This window comes from Symphalangus syndactylus, chromosome 23 (genome assembly GCF_028878055.3).
Source record: "Symphalangus syndactylus isolate Jambi chromosome 23, NHGRI_mSymSyn1-v2.1_pri, whole genome shotgun sequence".
In the NCBI taxonomy this organism is placed as follows: domain Eukaryota; kingdom Metazoa; phylum Chordata; class Mammalia; order Primates; family Hylobatidae; genus Symphalangus; species Symphalangus syndactylus.
Window position 1 is genome coordinate 22,876,224 of NC_072445.2, and position 4,937 is coordinate 22,881,160.

At 38.4% G+C, this 4,937-nt stretch overlaps 1 non-coding gene across 1 annotated transcript; it reads right to left on the minus strand.

Annotated features, from left to right (window-relative positions):
• Positions 1-3,176: 3,176 nt before the first annotated feature.
• On the minus strand, positions 3,177-3,238 carry LOC129473860 (U7 small nuclear RNA). Its single transcript, XR_008654388.1, has one exon. It is a non-coding gene; the product is annotated as a U7 small nuclear RNA (small nuclear RNA).
• Positions 3,239-4,937: the final 1,699 nt, after the last annotated feature.

Genomic DNA, 4,937 nt, shown 5'->3' on the forward strand with positions numbered 1-4,937 from the left:
TTGGTCAGTGACAATCAAGCGATATTATGCTTCAGTGTATCCAAAAATTAAAAATTAAAAATTGGGCAGCAATGCACCTGCTTAATAATAAATATCATTGCTTCAAGGTATTTAATCTCTAAGTAAACAAGAGTGCAAATTATTTTAACTGATGAACATTTAAGTCCATGTCCGATCGTAATATCCCATCCAAGTCCCTGTTTTATTTTTTTTAGAAATGCTATGTATATTTTCACTATTAGGCAAGGTGATATAGTTTGGCTGTGTCCCACCCAAATCTCACCTTGAACTGTAATAATCCCTATGTGTCAAGGGTGGGGCCAGGTGGAGATAGTTGAACTATGGGAGTGGTTTCCCCCATTCTGTTCTCGTTGTAGTGAATAAGTCTCATGAGATCTGATGGTTTTAAAAATGGGAGTTCACCTGCACGAGCTCTCTTGCCTGGCGCCATGTAAAACAAGCCTCATTAGCCTTCCGCCATGATTGTGAGACCTCCTTAGCCATGTGGAACTGTGAGTCCATTAAGCCTCTTTTTCGTTATAAATTACCCAGTCTCAGGTATGTCTTTGTTAACAGCATGAGAGCAGACAAACACACAAAGTATTGGATATAAATAAGGTTTACCCTAAAGGAGTTTATAATCTGTTTGGGAGATATGACCTACACATGAAAATTCAGAAAGCAAGAGCAAAATTAAAATTAAAGAAATAGGAAAGGCAGTATTGTAAAATAAGTGGTAGAGAAAGAGTAAAAAGCTAAAAAGGGTAAAAGAGTTCTAGGTAGAATTTTCCTTTAAAAAAAAAGCAGCCCCAAACTATTTCTTCTCTAACAGAAAGCAGCCTGAAGAGTCAGGCATAAAAATGCAAACCAGAAGCTTTTATATGTAAATGCTGGCAGCTGTACCTGAAAGCCAAGTACATTCAATATGGCGTTTCCCACTCTCTTTTCCTTGTCACCATGTGTGCCCGTATCATGGTGGCCTCCAGGTAATACCACACTGTGCATGCATCCTGGCAGAGCTCCAGACAGAGGCACGTTTGCATAATAAAAGACTAGGATGGGAGGGCCAGGCTTTTCACAGGCTATGTAAATGGCATACCTGGTCAAACCAATCCCCCAGCCCTAGTAAATCAATCACCACCTACTCAAGCCTCTGTACAAAATCGATTGCATTCCATCCCAAACAAACACATTTGAGTTCAAAGAAGAGATCCAACTGAGCTGGAGTGCCACAAGGACACCTGTTATGCCAGCGTTTGTGCTATATGCTGGGAACACAAAAGAATGAGACATATCCTTGTCTGCCAGGTGCTTGAAGTCTAGTTAATGAACTAGAAGATGTGACCAATAAACCATATGAGCTGAATCTAAAAGTATACGTATAATTTAAATATGTATACAAAAGAGAGAGGCTCCTGGCGAACATAAAGAATGGGGAAGGAGAGTAGTGTTTCTGAACAACTATGGGCTCAGCACCTGACATACCTCTTTCATCTCCACAATACTGCAAAGTCATTACTACTATTATCCCCTTTTTCTAATGAGAAGACAAGTTAAAACAAGTGAAAGAACTTGCCACAAATTATTCAGCTTATAAAGTGGCAGAGGTAAGATCATAATTTGAGCCTATCTGGCTACAAATCCCCTCTGATAGGTATAAATATTAAGAAGGGAGTCCTTTTCCACACGTTTTATGTGAGCAGAAAGTTTGTAGTCACCTCTCTCGGGTACAGGTCTGTGATTATAAAATCCCAAATCTCCTATATTACTTGTGTATTCATTTCTTTTAATTATTGTGTAACAAATTACCATAAATATAACATTTTAAAATACATTACTTATTTTATATATATTTTATTTATATATTTTTTGAGTTGGAGTCTTATATTGCTGGAGTGCAGTGGCACGATATCAGCTCACTGCAACCTCCGCCTCCTGGATTCAAGTGATTCTCTTGCCTCAGCCTCCCAAGTACCTGGGTTTATAGGCAGATGCCACCAGAGCCAGCTAATTTTTTAATGTTTTTGTAGAGACATGGTTTTACCACGTTGGCCAGGCTGGTCTTGAACTCCTGACCTCAAGTGATCCTCTCGCCTCAGCCTCCCAAAGTGCTGGGATTACAGGCATGAGCCACTGCGCCTGGCCCAACACTTTAAAATACTCCATTTATGTGAGTCAGGAGTCTGGGAACATAACTGGGTTCTTTGTTGAGAGTCTCACTGGCTGCAATCAATGTGTCAACCAGGCTACAATCTCATTTGAAATTAAGGGTACTCTTCCAAGTTCCTGTGGTTGTTGGCAGAATTTAATTTCTTGCAATTGTAGCACTGAGGCCCTCAGCTCCTAGAAGCTGCCTTTTGTTCCGTGCCACCTCTCATTCTCCATGGCAGTTCACATCTTAGCTGCTTGTTTCTTCAAGGTCAGCAAGAGAGTTTGTCACTCAGGGAAGGCCCAGTCATCTTGTCAAGGGTTTTCGCCTGATCTCTCCTGATAACCTCCCTTTTGATACTTCTAAACCACTGGTTTGGGAACCTTAACTATATATGCAAAATTTCTTTACCTTTGCAATATAACATAACCTAATCAAGGGGCTGACGTTTCAGCTCATTTGCCCTATTCTACTGATTAGCTGAAGGTCAAGGGCCTTGTTCCTATTTAGGAGAAGGGAGTTAAACAACATTATAAATACCAAAAGGCGAGGATAATGGGAGCTCACCTTAGGGTCTGTCTGCCACATCTTCCTTCACAACTTTGTGCATGCTATCCTTCAGTGTTTCTCTGCAGAGTAAATACAGGAAGAAGAGCAATAAAGGATCATTCTGGATGCATAACTCCTTCTTGTCAACCTTTCACTAGAAAGTAGGTATGAGAGAAGGAAATAGGAAGCATTTACCAAGGGCAGATATCAGGTAACAACTATGTTTTAAGTCCTATACTTGAAACTTGGGCACTGAGCAGATCCCAGACATCATCTAATGAAGCTCTTATCACACAAGTACTGTAGCATATTAATTGAGCATCATTTGAAGCACCAGAGATTAGAATGCCACTAGACATAATGCTGTGTGGATTCAAAAGCAGTAATGGTGAAAACAGTTTGAACTCCCTACATCTACTAGAAGAGATAGCAAACGAGTAGCTGTTCTTTAGAGAACTAGTTTTATTATTAATGTTTTATGGGTTTTCCAGTGAAGACCAGAGAACTTGCTAGACAAATTCTAAAAGAGCTGTAACACTGGATAACTTGTTTTGATGGAGGCATGTGGGAGAGAAGTTGGGAACGGTTGATTGATTTGGAAAGAAAATTCACATACTGGATGATCAAGTCATATGAAGCTTATATGTTTTAAATGATGTTTGAGTCTCTAGTGTGACTAATGAGGAGCCCTAGAGGATATTTTCCACAATTCAATGGCTCAGTGTATGTCTGTCACCACTGCTTAAGTGAATCCAAACAAACCAATGAGCCACTATATCATAATCGTGGAAGCCCATTTCATGGCAACTCACAGACTTCATTCTAAAATGTGCAGCAAGATCCATCCAAGATTAAGGCTGACTACATCCAAAGATCAAGCAAAATTGAGTCAACAATGACTTTGTGACATGTTTAACACAGGCCTGATCATCATTAGTTTATACCCAAGACACTCAGTTTGCTCTATATTCATACCATTTATTTCCTCTGATAAATATCTCTAATACAGACAGCAGAGTGGTTGTTGACTTTCACTTTCAACATCTAAGAATAAGTTCACCCTCCGAGGATAGGTCTGGTTGGCTTTCATCAGGATCAGATGTATTAGTTAGGAAGCCACACATACCAAGGAATTCCAAGTACTCCACAAAGAGAATGCAAGCTGGAAGAATTAGTGCAATAACTAAACTACCTACTGAACTGTAACACACCCACAAACTTCAATTTCTCTCTCTAGTTACATATCTACTGTTGTAATAATGTTTTACACCAAAGAAAACTTAATATCTAACCCAGATGTTTTTAAGCCACAAACATTAATTTTCAAATGTGCAGAGAATATTAGACTCAAATACCCTACAGGCTTTGTTAAACCTAATTTAAAACCCTAAAATTACAACTTGTTCAGTACTTATCCCTTCGAGCCTTCCAGATATACCTAATACCCTGTCCAGTGGAATCCGCTTACTGAAGAATTAATAGGCTTATGAGACTTTGAAATAAAGTTTGCCATAGGGAGTCACACTGCTGGCTTAGTTATGAAAAAAAAAATGCTGTCTTTATATATTTCACTATTCCTCAAATACTCTTCTTGTAAATCACACTGAGCATCACTGGGTTTTATTAGGGAACGAGGATGTATTGCTAACCTCCAGGCATCATAGAAAATAACCACCTTTTCCCACCTAAATTCCTTCAATAAATCAACACAAAATTTTAAAATCTGAAAGCCATGCATTTTGCATTATGCCACAATCTTAGGCCAATTTTTTCGGGTGAGTTTTCTCTCAAAATCCTCTCTGGTGCCTGGAACTTTGTTATCATAGACTCATTAAAGCTTTTATCATGGTTAAAATGCAAATCTTTCCAGAAGAAACCACCTTGCTCTAATACTTCATTTTCTCAATGTTTTGTAGGAACAGAGACACGTTTCTGAAGGCAGATAAAGGGAGAGAGCAGAAGGATAAAGGGTACAGAATGAGAAGGCGTTTTATACCAGAGTTGTCACTTAAGTATATTTAGAGGTGGACTTTACAAATCCAAAGAAATTCATATTCATCATAATCATTGATACTTAAATTACAGTAAATGTATCATTGAGTTCATATTGTTTGAAATTAGCACTGAGGATGAACTAGAATGTAATGCAAATATACCCATGTATCAAGTGAATACCTAAAATCAAGTCAATTTGACTTCTCTTTATCTCAACTGTTTAAAAAATCTGAGAAAAAAATAT